The 24,104-nt window shown below is 47.4% G+C and overlaps 1 pseudogene; it reads right to left on the reverse strand.

Moving 5' to 3' along the window:
- Nucleotides 1–19,132: 19,132 nt before the first annotated feature.
- LOC125556124 lies at nucleotides 19,133–22,673 on the reverse strand (annotated as a pseudogene).
- Between the last annotated feature and the right edge of the window lie 1,431 nt (nucleotides 22,674–24,104).

Consider the following 24,104-nt stretch of genomic DNA (forward strand, 5'->3'; position numbering starts at 1 on the left):
CGATGCACAGGGGGAAGAAGCCGAAGCACCGCGGTTCTGTGTATAGTCGTGCGTTCATTCGAAGAGAACGGGTTGAGGCGCACAAGAGGTTGATGTGCAACTATTTTGTTCGACCACCCGTTTTTTTGGAGAGCTACTTCAGGCGCCGGTCCAGAATGTCCAAAGACTTATTCATCCACATTTGCAATTCCGTGAAGCAGCATGATCGATCCTTCGAGTAGAGGAGGAATTGTGCCGAGTTGCTTGGACATAGCACCGAACAGAAGGTCATTGCCGCTTTGCACATGATGGCCTACGATATTGCGCCAGACTACATTGATCACAACTTGGCTATGGCAGAGAGCATTTCTATCTTCTATGTCAAACAATTTGCAAAGACTATGGTGCTTGAGAGCATCCAATCCTCAGGACCCTCAGAGACTATTGGAGATAAACAAAACTTGTGGGTTTCTAGATATGCTAGGGTTCGTCGATTGCATGCATTGAAAATGGAAAAGTTGCCTAAAAGCATGGCATGAACATTTCAAGGGTCGTCGGAAGGATGCAAATATTATTCTTGAGGCCGTAGCTGATCAAGAAACATGGTTCTGACATTCATATTTTGGGATGCCTCGATCTTGCAATGATATCAACGTGCTCAATCGGTCACCTCCTTTTGTCAAGTTAGCAAATGGAGAAGCACCATCAGTGTGACGCCCGGATAATTAAGCTACAGTAAACCCTTGCTAATCATGCCAGGTCATCATATTAAACTTTTGATCAACCTCACTTGTTTCAAACTGAGATCAAATTCAAATTTTAAATAACAAGTCAAATTATAATTTCATAAAACAATGAATTAAAATTATTCAAAAGGTTGTAAGTATTCCCTAACCAATTAACAAACATCAAGCAACATTATTGAGAATGTTGATAGGCCTCTACGATATTTAAAACAGGAGCAAACAACCTTTAAATTAACCATTTAAAAATAAACAAATATGTATCTTTTTCAAAATGTTTTGAAACTTTCATGCAGCTCCCTTATATGACCCAATATTTATGTGGCAAGTTTGGTATTCAACAAAATTTATTTGATAGCTGGGACTAAATAGAAAATAGAAAAATAAATAAATGAAAAAGAAAATACCAAGCCGGAAAACAAAAAAAGAAAAAGGAAAACTCCCCCACTGGGCTCCGGCCCAGCAGGCCACAGCCCACTGGGCCACCCCCCCCCCCCCCCCCCCCCCCCCCCCCCCCCCCCCCCCCCCCCCCCCCCCCCCCCCCCCCCCCGCTCCACCGACACCCACTTCCCCCCTCCCACGGAAATATCTCCCCCTCCCTCCTGAATGGATCGGGAGGAGGTCGCCGCACCGCCCCGACCCCGCCGTCGCCCGGAACCCCCTCGTCGGCCTGCATCCGCTCCGCCCGGTCGTCCCCGTCACCCCCCCTCGACCCCCGCTGCCATCGCCCTACCGCCTCAGTGAGCCGCCGCCTTCTTCCTCCCCCCTTCCTCTGCAGCACGCCGTCCCTGTCGCCGCGCGTCGGCTGCTCCTATAGCCATGCCCGCGCACCGCGCCCGCCCGCACGCACTGCTCGCCGTCCTCACCCGCAGCCTCGCCCCCGTGCTCACCACACCGACGACCGCGCCCCGGCGCCCCTGAACGCGCCCATGGTCGCGCCCCCGCGCCCCTCCTCTCTCTCCCTCGCCCGCGACGGTGCTGGCCTCGTCGTGCGCCGCGTGTGCCCCGCCTCGCCCCTCTCTGCCGCGGCCATAGCCGCGGCCCCGCTCGCCCACGTCCCACGCGCTCGCCCGCGCGCTCCAGCCATCGCTGCCCTCCCTCCGCCCCTGCTACCGCTGCTGTGCTGCTGCCGCGCCCTTCGCCGTGAGCCCCGCCTCACTCGCTCGCCGCTGCGCGAACCCCCCTGACCTCGGCCCCTACTACCTTTGTCGTCGCCGCATCATCCATGGCCTCGTCCGCCGCTCACGTACGCGCACGCGCGTGCTCGCCGCCCGCCCCGCACTGCTCCGCGCCCGTGCAGTCGCTCGCCGGCTGCGTTTCGGCCGCCGCAGCCCCCTCTTGCTCGCCGGCCGGCGCCCGCCCGCCCCTGCAGTGGCCGTTGCCGCGGCCCTAGGCGTGCGCCCGTGCGGTCGGGGGCGCTCCCCTGTGCCCGCGCCCGTAAACCCGCCGCCCGCATGCCCGCTAGGCCTCCCCAGGCCAATGACAGCGAGGGCCCACCCCAGAACAGTTAAAAAAAATAAAATAAAGTAAATAAATAATAAATGAATAATAAAATTAATTAATTAATTAATTAATTAAAGAATTAATTAATTTTGATTAAGTAAACTAAAGAATTAATTAAGTTAATTAATTATAATTAGATTAACCTAATCACTAATTAACCTAATTAACTGTTAGTTAACTAAACAGAGTATGACGAACGGGAACCACCTGTCAGGTTGACCAGGTCAACTGCTGATGTCATGATGACGTCAGCAGACACTATTCTGGATAATGTTGATTTAATTAATTAAATAAATCCTAAAAATGATTTAAATCTTTTAAAATTAATATAAAATAAACCGTAGCTCGGATGGAAAAACTTTGTACATGAAAGTTGCTCAGAACGACGATTCGAATCCGGATACGCAGTCCGTTCGCCCGCCACGTATTCCTAGCATAGCGAACACGCAACTTTTCCCCTCCGATTCATCTGTCCGAAAACGCGAAACACCGTGGATATTTTCCCGGATGTTTCCCCCATTCACCGGTATCACCTCGTACCACGTTAGGGCACCCCTAGCACTGCTACTTGTCTTGTCATGCATTGCTATGCATCTGTTTGCATTATATTCATTGTTTCTTCCCCCTCTTCTCTCCGGTAGACTACGAGGCTGACGCCGCTGCTGGTGCCCCGATCGACTACGCTGTTGACGACCCCTCTCTCTTGCCAGTGCAACCAGGCAAGCCCCCCCCCCCTTGATCACCAGATATCGCCTATTCTTCTCTATACTGCTTGCATTAGAGTAGTGTAGCATGTTACTGCTTTCGTTAATCCTATCCTGATGCATAGCCTGTCATTGTTGCTACAGTTGTTGATACCTTTACCTGCTATCCTAATGTTTAGTATAGGATGCTAGTGTTCCATCAGTGGCCCTACACTCTTGTCCGTCTGCCATGCTATACTACTGGGCCGTGATCACTTCGGGAGGTGATCACGGGTATATACTATATACTTTACACTGTTACATTACCTGTGGTACTGTTCAGAGTTGGGGGCTGAAGGGGCAGGTGGCTCCATCCCAGTAGAGGTGGGCCTGGGTTCCCGACGGCCCCCGACGGTTACTTTGTGGCGGAATGACAGGGCAGGTTGAGACCACCTAGGAGAGAGGTGGGCCTGGCCCTGGTCGGCGTTCGCGGATACTTAACATGTTTAACGAGATCTTGGTATTTGATCTGAGTCTGGCCACTGGCCTATACGCACTAACCATCTATGCGGGGACAGTTATGGGCACTCGACGTTGTGGTATCAGCCGAAGCCTTTGTGACGTCAGCGACTGAGCGGCGCGCGCCGAATTGGAACGTAAGCCTGCTCTTGTATTAAGGGGGGCTAGTTCTGCTTTCGGCCGCCCTCGCAACGTGTAGGTGTGGAATGGGCGATGGGCCCAGACCCCTGCGCCATAGGATTTAGACCGGCGTGCTGACCTCTCTGTTGTGCCTAGGTAGGGCTGCGACGTGTTGATCTTCCGAGGCCGGGCATGACCCAGGAAAGTGTGTCCGGCCAAATGGGATCGAGCGTGTTGGGTTATGTGGTGCACCCCTACAGGGAAGTTAATCTATTCGAATAGTCGTGATCTTCGGTAATAGGACGACTTGGAGTTGTACCTTGACCTTATGACAACTAGAACTGGATACTTAATAAAACACACCCTTCCAAGTGCCAGATACAACCGGTGATCGCTCTCTCACAGGGCGACGAGGGGAGGATCATCGGTTAGGATTATGCTATGCGATGTTACTTGGTGAACTTACCATCTACTCTCTTCTACATGCTGCAAGATGGAGGTGGCCAGAAGCGTAGTCTTCGACAGGACTAGCTATCCCCCTCTTATTCCGGCATTCTGCAGTTCAGTCCACATATGATACCCTTATTCCATTTGATACCAATGCATACATATGTAGTGTAGCTCCTTGCTTGCGAGTACTTTGGATGAGTACTCACGGTTGCTTTGCTCCCTCCTTTCCCCCTTTCTATACCTGATTGCTGCGACCAGACGATGGATCCAGGAGCCAGACGCCACTGTCGATGACGACTACTACTACTCGGGAGGTGCCTACTACTACGTGCAGCCCGCTGACGACGACCAGGAGTAGTTTAGGAGGATCCCAGGCAGGAGGCTTGCGCCTCTTTTGATCTGTATCCCAGTTTGTGCTAGCCTTCTTAAGGCAAACTTGTTTAACTTATGTCTGTACTCAGGTATTGTTGCTTCCGCTGACTCGTCTATGATCGAGCTCTTGTATTCAAGCCCTCGAGGCCCATGGCTTGTAATATGATGCTTGTATGACTTATTTTATTTGTAGAGTTGTGTTGTGATATCTTCCCATGAGTCCCTGATCTTGATCGTACACGTTTGCGTGTATGATTAGTGTATGGTCAAATCGGCGCGTCACAAGTTGGTATCAGAGCCGACTGCCTGTAGGAACCCCCCTTCCACGCTCCTTGGCCGAAGTCGAGTCTAGACATTACAAAACTTTTTACTAACATGGTTGTGTGCCTTACGGGCCCACGTCGCCATTTAGGTGGTATTAGGATCTTTTACTCCTCGATCCTTACTCTGGGACTCTGAACTCTCTTCTACTCGGGTTAAACGACTTTACTAACTCTAACATTAGGATCCCGCGAACTTGTGCGCATTGCGTTTGCAATGCCCTTCCACCGTTAACCCCTATAAATTACTACATGCACTTGCCATTCTTATCTTAGTCCCCAGTTGCTCTTGTTATTACAAGATACCCCAAAATACTCGTTGTTGTTCCGAGAATCCTTGTGCCTACTGCCTTGCAGTTCCTTGTCACCTGAATACACCTACAAATTAATCCTCACACACATCGAGGATTTGTGTCTCCCCAGTTGTTCATGTGTTTCACCGAAGACTTTGAAATACTATTTGATCTTCTGAAAATCCTCAGCAGCTTATTGTTCTTGAAATTCTTGCTTGCTTGCATTATGATTAACCTCATAAGTCCGGTAATCTTATTGGCATCCTTAGCCATTATCAGTTTGAGTCTATTGAATCAATATCTTGCGAATGCTCGTATTCCTTAATCAGATCCTTCGTTTTGTCCTTCTGGCCCAAACGTCATTTTAAACATGAGCTGGATCTCGACCAATTAAATTTTGCCATCGATTGTATCCCTAAGGCTATTCAACTTATCAATCCCTAATCAGAGCATTGCTTCTGATCTCTTGTCTTGGAATTGATAATTCCTTTGCATTTGAACTTAGAGTTAGTCAGTTGTTTCTATAAACTGATCTCCTTGCATTCCTTCTTCCTCTGGTTGAGTACCGATGCTCACATCATATCCCTTGTGGACCATCGGATCATTTGTTAGATTTTATCCGAAAATGTCCTTCATATTCTATCACTTTGGAAGTTCTTAACTCTGATATATAATGTCGTTGGTAAATCCTATTCTCTGATTGGCCAACCATGCTCTGCTTTTGAGCTGGAGATATTTACTCTTGAAACTTGTGGTATATGTTTCTAAGAAGCCCCTATGGGTTGAACCTATGCCTTCCTTAACCTGTGTGATCCCGAAAGATTTCACGTTTCATACTTATTTGGTATTTCACCAGGTAAAAAAAATATTCAACACTACAACTTCTTCGAAAGTGAGAGGTGAATGGATGGTTATACATTGAAGAAGTGGGAGTCGACCTTGAACTTTGTGTTCATGCCCATGGACACGATGTATATCTATCATGGAAGCTTCTTGAAATAATAACTATTCCCTTGATATATTATCATTTGGTATCTGTGAATTGATCCTTTGCAATCGTGGTTCCGGCCATATTTTCTCCTTGATTCCATTTCTCATGCAAGTTTGAGCACTTGTCTTCTGCAGAGCATTACTCTAGTCCAACCTCTACTTTGATCTGTCGTCGAGTACTACCCCCCTGGTATCTCGAGATTATCATGGAACTGCATAACTTCTCATGAGTTCTTCATCAAGTGCTACATCCTCACTGATTCTAGTTTTTCACGGGCTCTGAGTTATTAAACACTCAAAGACACCGATAACTGACTCAAGTCCGCACCGCGATTAAACAACTCTTGGTAACCTTCATTACTTATGAGTTTGAACTCGATCACGTCATCCCTAGCCTGCTCGGCTATTCCTTATCATGCTGCTCTTAACTATGCTACCTGGTCCTTCTTCCCAGAGCACAATTTTCGATGATGAGCTAAGCTTACGTCGATTTTCCTCATCATATCATTTCTCTTTAAACCACAAGCTTGGTTTCGAGTTTGTGTCGTACCCGTGGTTCCAATAACCTTTCGCTTCATCATTCTTTTGACTTGATGTCATCGCCGATGGATTACATCTTCATGAAATCTCTCAACAATTGTGTCATGATTATCATCAATCTTATGAGCTCTTCTAGAATATCAATTGAAGTCATGATGAGAAATATCATCCTTGCCCCTCGATGAATTGTGTTATCATCGACAACTTTATTGCCTTCCCTCCAACACAAACTTGTTCGTGTTCTGTGTTATACCTTGAGTTCCTTGCTATCCAACATTTGTTCTTCTTTACCTTGGAGTATTACCATCTTTTATATCAAGGATGTCGTGCTTAGCACACCCGGCCGGAGGCCCTATGGTTATAGATTCCCTTTCAGCAAGGTTATCCATTCTTCCATGAGGAAATTGTAAGACTTATTCTACAAGTTATTCCTGATGGATCCTTTGTGTTTCCAAAGTCTGACCTTTGCCTAAAGACCATGTCAAAGCTATCTCGAAGCATATATATGGTACTCCAATTTTCAACAAGAACATTTAAAGCCTAATGTTAAATGTTCCCTGCTCAATTATCCAAACACCGTTGTATGGGTAATGTCCTGAAAATTCTCTCCCCTTACCTAAAGAGTTTTCTACATTATATCCTGTCATGGATATCGTGCTCTACTTGTCCTTGGGAAGGATATACCCTTGAAATATGTGTTTAAATACATTTTCCTTTCCATTGTTCTGTTTAATCCGATGATCACCTTTTCTTTCCATTGTTATGTCTAACCTTTCTGGTGATCTATATGATCTAAGCAGAAATATCCTCCTACTTATGTAAACACCTTGGTGTACAACTCTATCAGTAAGACCCTGTTACTATTGTTGATGGCATTCCGGTAACCACCAATGGACGAGAACTTTGCCTATTGGTCTGCCTCGTCCTAACGAGCAGGAAAGTGTTTCTCTTCGTCCCTCGCCCTTGGTACCGAGGTTGTTGCCGACATAACTAACAGGCTATCCTCTGACATGCCTTGCTTACATGATTGTGCAAGACGTCACCGCCCTTCCTATTTTTAACCAACATGGTGGGCCCATAACCCACAGTTCCACAGGATCGAAACCTGACTCTCCTGTACATCCCTGCTTCAAAGCTATCCCTTATGCTTGGCTTCGTAGGTAATTCGCGAGCCACCTTCCTACTGCTCTATTCTGGTATCAGACGCAATGCTTACTCTCGCCACTCTGAACCCCTTTCTCACTCTGGTTCAGCCTTTGAGCAGCTATCTATCCGCTTGGACCCTCTCATTGTACCTTCGTATCGTACTCTCGAGGTATTTTATATGTTCAACTCGAGAGATAATCTTATGCTCATTCATGATTAACCCCAGATTGATTCCCTCGTAAGCATGATGTCGTAGCCGAACTGCCCCTTACCTATTCGTAAGTACGTTGGAGTTCCCGAAGAAAAGGATGATGACTTCCTCATGATGACCTAAAGCAGAGGAATTAAGGCATCAATGTAATGGATCGACCTCTTCGAGAAGAGCAACCAAGACCAAGAAGACTCGATAGAATTTCGTAGCCACATCTTTCGCTTACTCCCCTCTTAAATCTCGGGACGAGATTTCTTGTAGTGGAGGAGAATTGTGACGCCCGGGTAATTAAGCTACAGTAAACCCTTGCTAATCATGCCAGGTCATCATAATTAAACTTTTGATCAACCTCACTTGTTTCAAACTGAGATCAAATTCAAATTTCAAATAACAAGTCAAATTATAATTTCATAAAACAATGAATTAAAATTGTTCAAAAGGTTGTAAGTATTCCCTAACCAATTAACAAACATCAAGCAACATTATTGGGAATATTGATAGGCCTCTACGATATTTAAAATAGGAGCAAACAACCTTTAAATTAACCATTTAAAAATAAACAAATATGTATCCTTTTCAAAATGTTTTGAAACTTTGCATGCAGCTCCCTTATATGACCCAATATTTATGTGGCAAGTTTGGTATTCAACAAAATTTATTTGATAGCTGGGACTAAATAGAAAACAGAAAATTAAATAAATGAAAAAGAAAATACCAAGCAGAAAACAAAATAAAGAAAAAGGAAAACTCCCCCCACTGGGCTCCGGCCCAGCAGGCCACAACCCCACTGGGCCAACCCCCCCGGCCCAACCGGCCAACCCACCCCCACTCCTTATCCCCTCACCCCCGTAACCCACTCCACCGACACCCACTCCCCCCCCCTCCCCCATGGAAATATCTCCCCCTCCCTCCCGAATGGATCGGGAGGAGGTCGCCGCAACGTCCCGACCCCGCCGCCCGGATCGCCGTCGCCCGGAACCCCCTCGTCGGCCTGCATCCGCTCCGCCCGGTCGTCCCTGTCACCCCCCCTCGACCCCCGCTGCCATCGCCCTACCGCCTCAGTGAGCCGCCGCCTTCTCCCCCCCTTCCTCTGCAGCACGCCGTCCCTGTCGCCGCGCGCCGGCTGCTCCTATAGCCATGCCCGCGCACCGCGCCCGCCCGCATGCACTGCTCGCCGTCCTCACCCACAGCCTCGCCGCCACGCTCACCACACCGATGACCGCGCCCCGGCGCCCCTGAACGCGCCCATGGTCGCGCCCCCGTGCCACTCCTCTCTCTCCCTCGCCCGCGACGGGGCTGGCCTCGCCGTGTGCCGCGTGTGCCCCGCCTCGCCCCTCTCTGCCGCGGCCACAGCCACGGCCCCGCTCGCCCACGTCCCACGCGCTCGCCCGCGCGCTCCAGCCACCGCTGCTCTCCCTCCGCCCCTGCTACCGCTGCTGTGTTGCTGCCGCGCCCGTCGCCGTGAGCCCCGCCTAACTCGCTCGCCGCTGCGCGAACCCCCCTGACCTCGGCCCCTGCTACCTTCGCCGTCGCCGCATCATCCATGGCCTCGTCCGCCGCTCATGTACGCGCACGCGCGCGCTCGCCGCCCGCCCCGCACTGCTCCGCGCCCGTGCAGTCGCTCGTCGGCTGCGTTCCGGCCGCCGCAGCCCCCTCTTGCTCGCCGGCCGGCGCCCGCCCGCCCCTGCAGTGGCCGTTGTCGCGGCCCTGGGCGTGCGCCCGTGCGGTCGGGGCGCTCCCCCGTGCCCGCGCCCGTAAACCCGTCGCCCGCATGCCCGCTAGGCCTCCCCAGGCCAATGACAGCGAGGGCCCACCCCAGAACAGTTAAAAAAATAAATAAAGTAAATGAGTAATAAAAATAATTAATTAAAGAATTAATTAATTTTGATTAAGTAAACTAAAGAATTAATTAAGTTAATTAATTATAATTAGATTAACCTAATCACTAATTAACCTAATTAACTGTTAGTTAACTAAACAGAGTATGACGAACGGGACCCACCTGTCAGGTTGACCAGGTCAACTGTTGATGTCATGCTGACGTCATGATGACGTCAGCAGACACTATTCTGGATAATGTTGATTTAATTAATTAATTAAATCCTAAAAATGATTTAAATCTTTTAAAATTAATATAAAATAAACCGTAGCTCGGATGGAAAAACTTTGTACATGAAAGTTGCTCAGAGCGACGAGACAAATCCGGACACGCAGTCCGTTCGCCCGCCACGCATCCCTAGCATGGCGAACACGCAACTTTTCCCCTCCGATTCATCTGTCCGAAAACGCGAAACACCGGGGATATTTTCCCGGATGTTTCTCCCATTCACCGGTATCACCTCGTACCACGTTAGGGCACCCCTAGCACCGCTACTTGTCTTGTCATGCATTGCTATGCATCTGTTTGCATTATATTCATTGTTTCTTCCCCCTCTTCTCTCCGGTAGACTATGAGGCTGACGCCGCTGCTGGTGCCCCGATCGACTACGTTGTTGACGACCCCTCTCTCTTGCCAGTGCAACCAGGCAAGCCCCCCCCCTTGATCACCAGATATCGCCTATTCTTCTCTATACTGCTTGCATTATAGTAGTGTAGCATGTTACTGCTTTCGTTAATCCTATCCTGATGCATAGCCTGTCATTGTTGCTACAGTTGTTGATACCTTTACCTGCTATCCTAATGTTTAGTGTAGGATGCTAGTGTTCCATCAGTGGCCCTACACTCTTGTCCGTCTGCCATGCTATACTACTGGGTCGTGATCACTTCGGGAGGTGATCACGGGTATATACTATATACTTTACACTGTTACATTACCTATGGTATTGTTCGGAGTTGGGGGCTGAAGGGGCAGGTGGCTCCATCCCGGTAAAGGTGGGCCTGGGTTCCCGACGGCCCCCGACGGTTACTTTGTGGCGGAACGACAGGGCAGGTTGAGACCACCTAGGAGAGAGGTGGGCCTGGCCCTGGTCGGCGTTCGCGGATACTTAACACGTTTAACGAGATCTTGGTATTTGATCTTAGTCTGGCCACTGGCCTATACGCACTAACCATCTACGCGGGGACAGTTATGGGCAGTCGACATCGTGGTATCAGCCGAAGCCTTCGTGACGTCAGCGACTGAGCGACGCGCGCGGATTGGAACGTAAGCCTGCTCTTGTATTAAGGGGGGCTAGTTCTGCTTCCGGCCGCTCTCGCAACATGCAGGTGTGCAATGGGCGATGGGCCCAGACCCCTGCGCCATAGGATTTAGACCGGCGTGCTGACCTCTCTGTTGTGCCTAGGTAGGGCTGCGACGTGTTGATCTTCCTAGGCCGGGCATGACCCAGGAAAGTGTGTCCGGCCAAATGGGATCGAGCGTGTTGGGTTATGTGGTGCACCCCTGCAGGGAAGTTAATCTATTCGAATAGCCGTGATCTTCGGTAACAGGACGACTTGGAGTTGTACCTTGACCTTATGATAACTAGAACTGGATACTTAATAAAACACACCCTTCCAAGTGCCAGATACAACCGGTGATCGCTCTCTCACAGGGCGATGAGGGGAGGATCATCGGTTAGGATTATGCTATGCGATGTTACTTGGTGAACTTACTATCTACTCTCTTCTACATGCTGCAAGATGGAGGTGGCCAGAAGCGTAGTCTTTGAAAGGACTAGCTATCCCCCTCTTATTCCGGCATTCTGCAGTTCAGTCCACATATGATACCCTTATTCCATTTGATACCAATGCATACATATGTAGTGTAGCTCCTTGCTTGCGAGTACTTTGGATGAGTACTCATGGTTGCTTTGCTCCCTCCTTTCCCCCTTTCTATACCCGATTGCTGCGACCAGACGATGGAGCCCATGAGCCAGACGCCACTGTCGATGACGACTACTACTACTCGGGAGGTGCCTACTACTACGTGCAGCCCGCTGACGACGACCAGGAGTAGTTTAGGAGGATCCCAGGTAGGAGGCCTGCGCCTCTTTCGATCTGTATCCCAGTTTGTGCTAGCCTTCTTAAGGCAAACTTGTTTAACTTATGTCTGTACTCAGATATTGTTGCTTCCGCTGACTCGTTTATGATCGAGCTCTTGTACACTAGTGCAGAACCGGGTAATAGCACCGGTTCGTAAGGCCCTTTAGTGCCGGTTTGGTAACCGGCGCTAAAATGTAGGCACTAAAGCCCCCCCCCCTAGTACTGGTTTAGCACGAACCGGTGCTAAAGGGCAACCACGTGGCACGAGCCAGCTTCGGGGGCAGGGAGCCCTTTAGTACCGGTTGGTGTCACCAACCGGTATTAAAATGTTGGGGGGGTTGGGTTTATGATTTCTTTTTCATTTAATTTTGTGTTTTCCATTTAATTCTTTTTCGTTTGCTGGTATTTTATGATACTACATATTGTACACGTTATGCATATATATAAATAGAATTTCTAGTAGAACCGATCATAATATATATATATCATGGAATGTCTCACAACCACCATTAATTAATTCACACATATATACACACATGTATATATATATATACAATTTCTCCTAATTGGTGCCTTCGGAGCCAGTGGCATTAGCCTAGCTAATTGGTGCCTTCGGAGCACGATAACAATTGGAAGTGGTTCATGGGGGCGGTAGCGGGTAATAGTATTCTCCTTTGGGATCTATGACCTGGTCGAGCAAAAATCCCGCTATTTCCTCTTGAATTGCTTCTATGCGTTCCTGTGCTAGGAGCTTGTCCCGCACCTCTTTGAACTGTTAAGAAGGAGATCAATATGCATGTGTATTAGTTGTGTGACTAGATATCGATAATGGTGTAAAAATTGTGAATAGTGTTCTGACAATCGATATCGTACCCACTCCTGTCTTTGAGATTTGCTCTTTTCGGACGCCATCATGCGAATGTTCTCGCAAACGTAGTATGCACATAGATCATTCCCCGGCTCCTGCTTCAGGGCCTTTACAAGAATGGAATTTTGATCAGATAATAATTAATCAAGCATGATAATTAAAGAGATGGCAGCTAGCTAGTACTACTTAATTACTTACCTTGGGTCGATATCATTTCAGACTTTGTTTCCATGGGCCTGGAGTGACCCTAATGAACTTTGCCCAAGCCCTGCCCGCCGACAAAGAAAATGAATAAATGGGTTATTAAATAGTTGTTGTCAGGAAATGACGAACTAATTAAATAGGCCAAGATATAGTTAATAATGATTGAAATTACCTATTGACTATCCCCTTCACGATGCTGTAGTCACTTGCTTTCTTAAGTAGCGAGTCTAGTACTTCAACTGTTCCTTCATCAACTTTAATGATTAACAAGATCCAGTGAAATCTGCATGCACACACGTTTGCATGTCTTAATTAAGCGGGCATATATATGTAAGCAAAAACATGTAGCTATAGCTAGTAGGGAAAAACAGAATTTGTAGTACAAGACAGTGTGACTCACTGGAAGTTGTAAGGAAGTAGTATATCTTCATTGTATTTGAGTTCCTTGAAGAACTGTAGCATGCTTTCCTCTACACATTTTGCGTGATATGGATCTATTTTCCATGTATATTCATTAATGGTATTTGGGTCAACGAACCCAATGCCATAGCGTCCACCTTTTTCCATTTCATAAATCTTCATCCTGCATAATACCACAGAAAAGAATATAGTGAGGATAATTACAGGTAATGATTGATCGAAATGATCAGCTAGCTTGAGACTTAAATTACAGAAAGAAATCACTTACAGACAATAGCAACTGACGATAGATTTGTCAAGTGCGTCTTTATTGTATAGCTGAAAAAGTTCTGAATACTCAACGGTCACAGCTTTCTTATGGTAGTAATGCTCCTCGTTGACATTCACCATGAGGGACTCTCGATTGGAAATCTTGGTAATGTCCATGTACCATTGATGCAATGCATACATTCTCGTTGGGAGCTTATTGACCTCCTCTGGCTCGACCAAAGGTTGGCCCCGGGCATATTTCCGTTTTATTTCCTCCTCTCTAGTCGGAGACATGGGCTCGATATCGAGGAGTTGTCCAACAGTGATCCCGATCGATTCAGCCTGCGCAATATGCTCCTCGGTTATTACCACATCGCCCAGCCCGGGAACGTTAACGGTTTGCCCACAATAATATTGGGCGCGCCTACTCTCATGTGTTGTTGGCACAACAAGCGGGGGGATTGATTGCGCCGCCTGTTCTCCCAGCTGGGGAACGGTTTTACCGCATTTTTTGCCAGCTGATTTGCTTGAGCTCGAGCTCGCCTCTTTCTGTAGACGTGCTCGATTTAACTTCCTGAGGTGGCGCTCATAGTCTGTGTCAACAGGCTTGGGAGCTGGTGGTCTAGCCATACGAATGAAGTGGTCAATCTTTTCCACAGGCACTTTCTCCCTTGGCGGCGGTGGCGGTTTCAGTGCAAAATGGGCTTCCACCTCGGCCTTCGATATGGCTACGTTTTCCTCCTCGGACTTGTCGTAAGGCCTCTGCGGAAGAGGCGCGAGGCTTGGACCATATTGAAATCGCTTGCCTCCGCCTGTACCTGCAGTACTACCTCGACTTGTACCGCTACGCACCATAGATGAGGTGGCTCTCTTCCGTGATTGCTGAGGCAGTGAAGACGGCTGACGTGGCTGAGTTGGAGGAGGAGGAGTGGCCTGAAGTTGTGCCGGACTTGGAGGAGGAGTGGCCTGAAGCTGTGCCGGACTTGGAGGAGGAGTGGCCTGAAGCTGTGCCGGACTTGGAGGAGGAGTGGCCTGACGCTTTGCCGGACTTGGAGGAGTGGCCTGAAGCTGTGCCGGACTTGGAGGAGGAGTGGCCTGACGCGTTGGTGGACTTGGAGGAGTGGGAGTCTGCTGACTCGGTGGCGGACTGCGACGAGGAGTCAGATGACGTGGTGTCGGTGGCCTTCGAAAGATGATGCAATCCTTTCTCCATAGGATGATACGATGGTTGGCCTCTCCTAGTGTGTGCTCATCGTCACCTCCAGGAATGTCAAGCTCTAGCCCCGAATATTGGTCCACCACCTCATCAACCAAGACACGAGCATAGCCCGCTGGAATCAGGTTGCAATGGAAGGTTGCCTCGGGGGGATTTGTAAAAGCAAGGGCGTCCGCCACCTTCATGGATATGTTCTTCATTTTGAAGTGTAGCTCGCAGTTAGTGTTCTCCATGATGTCATCCACTGGGTAGCTATCCAGCAATGCGTCGCCCGGGGCGGAACCCATGCTGCTTCTCGGCATGGATGGGACGGTGCTATCCATTGGTGGATCATCCGCTAGCTGCTGAGACCCCCTTTGCTGGCTAAGTGAGTCGATCTGCTCCTGCTGCCGCTGGAATTTGATTGCCAAGTCCGTGTGCGCTGATTCTAGGCCTTGAAGGCGTTCATAGTCTAGCTTCCTCTGCTCCTCCTTCATCTTCCTCTTCTTCTCCTCCGCAATCTTCTTTCTCGCACGGGTTTTGTAGTCGGTGTTCCAGTCCGAAAACCCCTCATACCACAGAATAGCGCCCATGCCTCGTGTTCTTCCCGGGTGTTCAGGATTTCCCAGGGCACGCGTAAGCTCGTCGTTCTCTCTGTTGGGCTCGAACAACCCGGATTGAGCCTCTTCTATTGCAACAAGTAGCTTATCTTCGGCTCCGTCCAGACATGCCTTCTTGGAAACTTTGCCTGTCTTCGGGTCCAACTCCCCCCCCCCCATGCGCATAGAACCAAGTCCTGCACCTGGGGGCCAACTCAATGTTTCTGGAGTGACACCTGCATCCAGCATCTCTTTCTCAGACTTATCCCACTTAGGCATTCCCTTCGCATAGCCACCTGGCCCCAGCTTATGGAACTTATCCTTTTTGCGGCATTGGCCTTGTTTATTCTCGGCCGTTCCTTAGATAATTCTGAATCCTTGAATTTCACGAAATCGTCCCAATGAGCACTTTGGTTCTCTAGTGTTCCCTCGAATACTGGAGTCTTCCTTCCTCCGTTGACGTACTTGGCCCATTCACGAATCTTGCGGTTCTTGAATGCAACCGCCATCTTCCTAAGAGCAGTGTCCTTGACTTTCTCCACATCTGCATTTGTGAAATGATCTGGTAGGGTGAAATGTTCCATGAGCGTTTCCCAAAGCAACTGTTTTTGTCTGTCGTCGACAAAAGTAACTCCTGGACGTGGCTTTGATGGCTCTCTCCATTCTTGAAGGGAGATCGGGAGTTGGTCCTTCACAAGAACTCCGCACTAACGAATGAACTTGTCCGCAATCTTCTTAGGCGTGAATGGTTCGCCATTAGGTCTGATTGCCTCGATATTGTACTTTACGCCCTCCTTCAACTTTTTGTTCGGGCCACGTTTCGTCCTGTTGCCTGAAGATTTGCTCGATCCGGAGGGCTGAAAGAAGAAAGATCGATTCGTTAATATATCTTCAAGTCATTTAAAACATGTGATGATCACCAGATGCCTACTTATATAAATATATATACCTCGCCGGTCTTTGTTGTTTCAAGATCAACATTTTCTTCGTCATGTTCATAGTTCACGACTTCATCAATTCGGTCGTCGCGATCGAATATCATATCACCCTCCCCGGTGTTGTTTAGATATTCGGAGCCGTCATAATCTTCTTCATTCTGATCATCATCTGGCCCGTGAGGATTGCGTATGATATTGAACAGGGCCTCTTCTCCCTCTCTGTCGGTATTGTCCGCCATAGGTTTTGTTTAACTAATCCAAAAGAAATATATTCAAATTACAATGCATGGTGCAATCAATTAATAAGGAAAAACTGAATCAATCATAGTACATAATAAGCATCATCGAATATAATCTCGAATACGTCGTCTCGAATAATAGATATAATCTCGAATACATCGTCTCGAATAATAAATATAATCTCGAATACATCGTCTCAAATAATATATAATCTCGAATACATCGTCTCGAATATTATATATCCAGTACATCACTGGCTAGGTAGCTAATAAAGATCGAATACTACAAAGAATCTAGGACACTCACGGTTCCTGCGGCGTGGGAGGTGGAAACCCAAAGAGAAGGAACCCTCACAGGATCATAGCTGAAGTGAGATCCCTGAAGAAACTGCCAGGTAATGGAGAACCTGCCGCCCTCTAACGCAACCATGTAGCGATGGACGTGCTCGTCCTCCTCCCTGACACGGCGACGTACCACCTCCGGCGGGGCCGGCTCCCTCCGCACCAAAACTGGCCCACGCGAATGCCACCAAACGAGATCAGGGTCGACGACGGGACCCGGGGCCGGGTTCCTCATCAAGCGGCGCGCCCCTCCAGGCAGCACCTCCCAGTGCCAGCCCGGCGGAGCCCAGTACCGGACATGGGTCAGCCGGACGTCGTCGCGGACGGGTCAACGGTGAGGATGCGGGCCGGGCATCGTCGAGAACAAATACTAGCTATATGCCCGCAAAATGTAACATTTTTTAATGATTGGATTTTGATAACTAAAATTTCTAACATTTCTATATAACTATCATTCCTATAACATTTCTAACTATGCTATATAACTAACATTTCTATAACATTTCTAATGTTTTTGTAACTAAAAAACAGAAGAAAAAAATATGACATTTCTATATATATAACTAACATTTGTATAACATTTCTAATATTTCTATAACTAAAAAAAGAAAAATTTCTAACTTTTTTATAATTATTTCTATAACTAAAAAACAGAAAAATTTCTAACAATGCTAACTATTTTATAACTATTTCTATAACTAAAAAACAGAAAAATTTCTAACAATTCTAACATTTCTATAACATTTCTAACAATGCTATATAACTAACTATTTCTATAACTAAAAAAAGAAAAATTTCTAACAATGCTGTGTGTGTGTGTGCTCACCGGCGAGGCGAGAGGCGGCGGGGGGCGGCGACGGGGACGGCGACGGGCGCGGCGACGACGGGGATGGCGACGACGGGGACAGGGACGGGGTGACGACGACGGGAACGGGCCGGGGCGGCGACGACGGGGACGGGGACGGCGATGACGGGGACGGGGACGGCGCAGCGGTGACGACGGGGACGGGGACAACGGGGTGGCGACGACGGGGACGGAGGCGGCGACGAGGGTTATGGAGACGGGGGCGACGGGCGACGGGGGCGACGGGGCATAGGAGAAGAATCAGAGGAGAAACTGAAATTTTTGAAGTGTTTAGTTATATAGGATGGACCTTTAGTACCGGTTGGACCCACCAACCGGTACTAAAGGCTTGTTTTGGCCAGGCCAAGCGGCGGGAACCGCACCCCCTTTAGTGCCGGGTGGTGGCTCGAACCGGTACTAAAGGCCCCCCCTTTAGTACCGGTTGGTGCTACCACCCGGCACTAAAGGGGGTGCGCTGGCGCAGGTGCGGTGCGAAATGTTTAGTCCCACCTCGCTAGCTGAGGGGCGTCCGCACTGGTTTATAAGCCCCAGTGCGGTAGCTCCCTCGAGCTCCTCTCCAAAGCAGGCCTACTGGGCCTAAATGTTCTGTGCTGCCCTGTGGGCCTACTGGGCCTTTGCGGGCCTGCATCCTGGCCCAACAACAGGTTGGGTTTCTAGTCGTATGCAAGCCGCTGTGGCGCAGTAGGTGGGCTTTTTTTCTTTTTTCTTTTTTTGCTTTATTTATTTTTGTTTGAGTTGTTTTTTTGCTGTATTTAGAGTTTCTTTGTGAATATTTTTGCTTTAGGTACAAAAAATTACAAACTTTCTGTTAGTACCGGTAGTTTACAAATTTGAATAGTTTAAATTTTGATTTATTTGAAATTTGTGTGAATCACTAGTTTGTGAATAACTTAACTTTGAGAATAGATTTTTCAGTGATTCTTTTTTCTTATGTTTAATATTAGTGTGTTTTATCATTATATTCAATTTGATAATGCTTAGGTTATTTAAAAAAATGAAATGCCTTTTGTAACGGATGAGTTTTCGTCCAAAACCCTGATACTTCGAAAGAGATTGTCCATTTAGTACACGAAGTGCATCCAGTTTTTGCGGTAACCCTCTCTACTTTTTTGCACATGCTATGTGGGTGAAATTATGATACCATGCCAACTTTCAACCTTTTCTGAGTTCATTTGAAATGCTTTTCAATTTCAGGGTCATTTAGCTTAAAAAAATCAGTAAAGGCATGAAAGAATTTTTTTTGCACATAAAATTTCTTCGCGTTTCAAATGCCAAAACACATAACTACCCTAACTATTACAGAGATTCCCTCCTGGGTGTGAAACACAGAAGAAAGTGATGATAGTGAAGCCGATCACATCCCAGATCTTTGGGTGTGAAACTTTTTCTTCGCGTGTGTCCCTTTGCGCCGTAACCATGGAAAATCTTCATCATTTAACGGGATGCTCGGGTCAATATTCACTGTGAATGGAGCAATTTTATCAAACTTTTCATAATCTTCTGACATATCTGTCTTGTCATCCACTCCCATGATGTTTCTTTTCCCAGAAAGAACTATGTGCCGCTTTGGCTCATCGTACGATGCATTCGCTTCCTTATCTTTTCTTTTTCTTGGCTTGGTAGACATGTCCTTCACATAGAAAACCTGTGCCACATCATTGGCTAGAACGAATGGTTCGTCTGCATACGCAAGATTGTTGAGATCCACTGTTGTCATTCCGTACTGCGGGTCTTCCGTTACCCCGCCTCGTGTCATATTGACCCATTTGCACCGAAACAAAGGGACCTTCAAACCACGTCGATGGTCAAGTTCCCATATGTCCTGTATATAACCATAATATGTTTCCTTTCCTGTCTTGGTTTCTGCATCAAAGCGGACACCACTATTTTGATTGGTGCTCTTCTTATCTTGGGCGATCGTGTAAAATGTATTACCATTTATCTCGTACCCTTTGAAAGTCATTGTATTCCAAGATGGTAACTGGGACAGCAAGTACAGGTCATCTTCAATAGAGGTGTCATGCATGATACGTGTTTGCAACCAGCTGGCGAAACTCCTGGTTTGTTCACGTGTAATCCAGTCATCAGACCGCTCCGGGTGTTTGGAGCGTAGAAAATTCTTGTGTTCATCCATATACGGAGCCACCAAGGCGGAATTCTGTAGAACTGTGTAGTGTGCTTCAGTGAGAGAATGTCCGTCCATACATATTATTTGTTCCCCTCCTAGCGTGCCTTTTCCATCCAGTCTGCCCTTATGCCGCGATTCAGGAACACCAATCGGCTTAAGGTCAGGAATAAAGTCAATACAAAACTCAATGACCTCCTCATTTTCATGGCCCTTGGAGATGCTTCCTTCTGGCCTAGCATGGTTATGAACATATTTCTTTAAGACTCCCATGAACCTCTCAAAGGGGAACATATTGTGTAGAAATACAGGACCCAAAACGTTAATCTCTTTGCATAGGTAAACTAGGACGTGCGTCATGATGTTGAAGAAGGATGGTGGGAACACCAACTCGAAACTGACAAGACATTGCACCAAATCATTCTCTAACCTTGGTATGATTTCTGGATCGATTACCTTCTAAGAGATTGCATTGAGAAATGCACATAGCTTCACAATGGCTAATCGAACGTTTTCCGGTAGAAGCCCCCTCAATGCAACCAGAAGCAGTTGCGTCATAATCACGTGGCAGTCATGAGACTTTAGGTTCTGGAACTTTTTCTCTGCCATGTTTATTATTCCCTTTATATTCGACGAGAAGCCAGACGGTACCTTAATACTAAGCAGGCATTCAAAGAAGATTTCCTTCTCTTCTTTGGTAAGAGCGTAGCTTGCATGACCTTGATGTATGCCGTCTTTCGTGCATACGTTGCTGGTCCTCCCGTGCCTCAGGTGTATCTTTTGTCTTCCCATACACGCCCAAGAAGCCAAGCAGGGTCACACAAAGATTCTTCGTCGCGTGCATCACGTCGATTGCGGAGCGGACCTCTAGGTCTTTCCAATAGGGCAAGTCCCAAAATATAGATTTCTTCTTCCACATGGGTGCGCGTCCGTCAGCGTCATTCGGAACAGGTTGTCCACCAGGACCCTTTCCAAAGACCACCTTCAAATCCTTGACCATATCATGTACATCAGCACCAGTACGGTGGTGAGGCTTCGTCCGGTGATCCGCCTCACCGGAGAAATGCTTGCCTTTCTTTCTTACGGGATGCCTGCTCGGAAGAAATCGACGATGTCCCAGGTACACATTCTTCTTACAATTAGCCAAATATATACTGTCGGTATCGTCCAAACAGTGCGTGCATGCGCGGTATCCCTTGTTTGTCTGTCCTGAAAGGTTACTGAGAGCAGGCCAATCATTGATGGTCACGAATAGCAACGCCTTTAGGTCAAATTCTTCCCTCATGTGCTCATCCCACGCACGTACACCTGTTCCATTCCACAGTTGTAAGAGTTCTTCAACTAATGGCCTTAGGTACACATCAATGTCGTTGTCGAGTTGCTTAGGGCCTTGGATGAGCACTGGCATCATAATGAACTTCCGCTTCATGCACAACCAAGGAGGAAGGTTATACAAACATAGAGTCACAGGCTAGGTGCTATGGTTGCTGCTCTGCTCCCCAGAAGGATTAATGCCATCTGCGCTTAGACCAAACCATACGTTCCTTGCGTCATCTGTAAACTCCTTCCCGTACTTTCTTTCGATTTTTCTCCACTGCGACCTGTTAGCGGGTACTCTCAACTTTCCGTCTTTCTTACGGTCTTCTCTGTGCCATCGCATCGCCTTGGCATGCTCTTTGTTTTGGAACAAACGTTTCAACCGTGGTATTATAGGAGCATACCACATCACCTTGGCAGGAATCTTCTTCCTGGGGCGCTCGCCCTCGACATCACCAGGGTCATCGCGGCTGATCTTATAGCGCAATGCACCGCATACCGGGCAAGCGTTCAAATCCTCGTACTCACGGCGGTAGAGGATGCAATCATTAGGGCATGCATGTATCTTCTGCACCTCTAACCCTAGAGGGCAGACAGCCTTCTTTGCTTGGTACGTACTCTCGGGCAATTCGTTGTCCTTTGGAAGCATATCCTTTATCATTACCAGCAACTTTCCGAATCCCTTGTCATATACACCATTCTCCGCCTTCCATTGTAGCAATTCCAGTGTGGTGCCCAGCTTTTTCTTGTCACCTTCGCAATTCGGGTACAACAATTTTTTGTGATCCTCTAACATGCGCTGCAACTTCTTCTTCTTCAAATCACTTGCGCAGTTTCTCTTTGCATCGGCAATGGCCCGACCTAGATCATCAACGGGCTCATCGGATGCCTCTTCTTCAGCTTCTTCCCGCATTGTCGGCTCAGCTTCTTCCCGCATTACCGGCTCAGCTTCTTCCCTCATTGTTGTATCATCGTATTCAGGGAACCCATGGCCAGGATAGCTGTCGCCGTCCTCTTCTTCTTCATTGTCTTCCATCATAACCCCTCTTTCTCCATGCTTGGTCCAAACATTATAGTGGGGCATGAAACCGGACTCAAACAGGTGGACGTGAATGGTTCTTGACGTAGGGTAATTTTGACCGTTCTTACAGCCAGTACATGGACAATGCATAAAACCATCTGCTTGCTTGTTTGCCTCAGCCGCAAGCAGAAAAGTACGCACACCATTAATGAACTCGGGAGAGCATCGGTCATCGTACATCCATTGCCGGCTCATCTTCAATACACAGCACCGAAAACATCAAATTAATACAATACATAAAGTTCATACATAAAGAGCATACAACACTTCAATGCAACAAAAAAATAACTCTCTAGCTAAAGAATTTAAATGCAACAACAAATGCGATCAAGATCGCAACTAAGGTAACAATTGATCCAACAGCATAATGATACCAAGCCTCACTATGAATGGCATATTTTCTAATCTTTCTAATCTTCAAGCGCATTTTCTCCATCTTAATCTTGTGATCATCGACGACATCGGCAACATGCAACTCCAATTCCATCTTCTCCCCCTCAATTCTTTTCAATTTTTCCTTCAAATCCTCGTTTTCTCTTTCAACTAAATTTAACCTCTCGACAATAGGGTCGGTTGGAATTTCGGGTTCAACTACCTCCTACATACAAATATCTATGTCAACTTGATGGGCATAATTTGTCATAAACACGAAATGCAATGAATAGTTTTAAAAGAGAATATACCACATCCGAATCATAACCCGGACGAGGGCCGACGGGGACGGATATCAAAACCATGGCACTATGCATAACAAACAACATATGGGTAAGATAATTATACGAGTAACTATATATCCAAATCACACAAACATCATTTTTTTTTATATATAAAACTTCATGAACAAGAGGCTCATCACAAGGTGGTGCCGGCGACGGGACGTTGCGAGCGATCGACGGTGGTTACGACGGAGATTTAGAAGGTACTGAGTAAACCACACCTACATATGCAAAACTAAGTGTTATTTTTGACCTCAAATTGCATATAAATCAAATACTAGCACATATATATAATTCCTCCCAAATTACTAAACTCAAAAATCAATCACTATATAAAGCATTGCACGAGCTAATCTAGCAATGAGAGATGAAAGGAAAGAGTTGCTAACCTTTGTGATCATTTGAATGGATGGGGGCCTTCAAATCTTGGGCAAAATGTGTGATGAGCTTGAGAGGAAGAGGGGAAAGAACAGAGAGGAGAGGGGAAAGGGGAAGAACAGAGCGAGCTCGGGTGGACGAAGGGTCTATGTAGGACGACCTTTAGTACCGGTTCGTGATACGACCCGATACTAAAGATGTTGGAGGGGCCCCGGACTGACAACATCCTCCCACCACTCACTTTAGTACCGGTTCGTGGCACGAACTGGTGCTAAAGGTTCGCCACGAACCGGTACTAATGAGAGCGGCCCGGCTTGCCGTTGGAACCGGCACTAATGTACACATTAGTGCCGGCTCAAATTCAAACCGGCACTAATGTGCTTCACGTTTGACCCTTTTTCTACTAGTGGTATTCGAGCCCTCGAGGCCCCTGGCTTGTAATATGATGCTTGTATGACTTATTTTATTTGTAGAGTTGTGTTGTGATATCTTCCCGTGAGTCCCTCATCTTGATCGTACACGTTTGCGTGTATGATTAGTGTACGGTCAAATCGGGGCGTCACAACCGGTGACCTTTGAAGCAAATGGCCGCACATACAACTACGAGTTCTATCTTGCGGATGGGACCTACACGAGATGGAGTACTTTTGTCTAAGCCAATTGGAAAACGCCAAGGTAGGAAAGAACTCACCTTTCACAATGCACAAGCGGCCGCTAGGAAAGATGTTGGGAGGGCTTT

This window comes from Triticum urartu, chromosome 5, assembly GCF_003073215.2.
Source record: "Triticum urartu cultivar G1812 chromosome 5, Tu2.1, whole genome shotgun sequence".
In the NCBI taxonomy this organism is placed as follows: domain Eukaryota; kingdom Viridiplantae; phylum Streptophyta; class Magnoliopsida; order Poales; family Poaceae; genus Triticum; species Triticum urartu.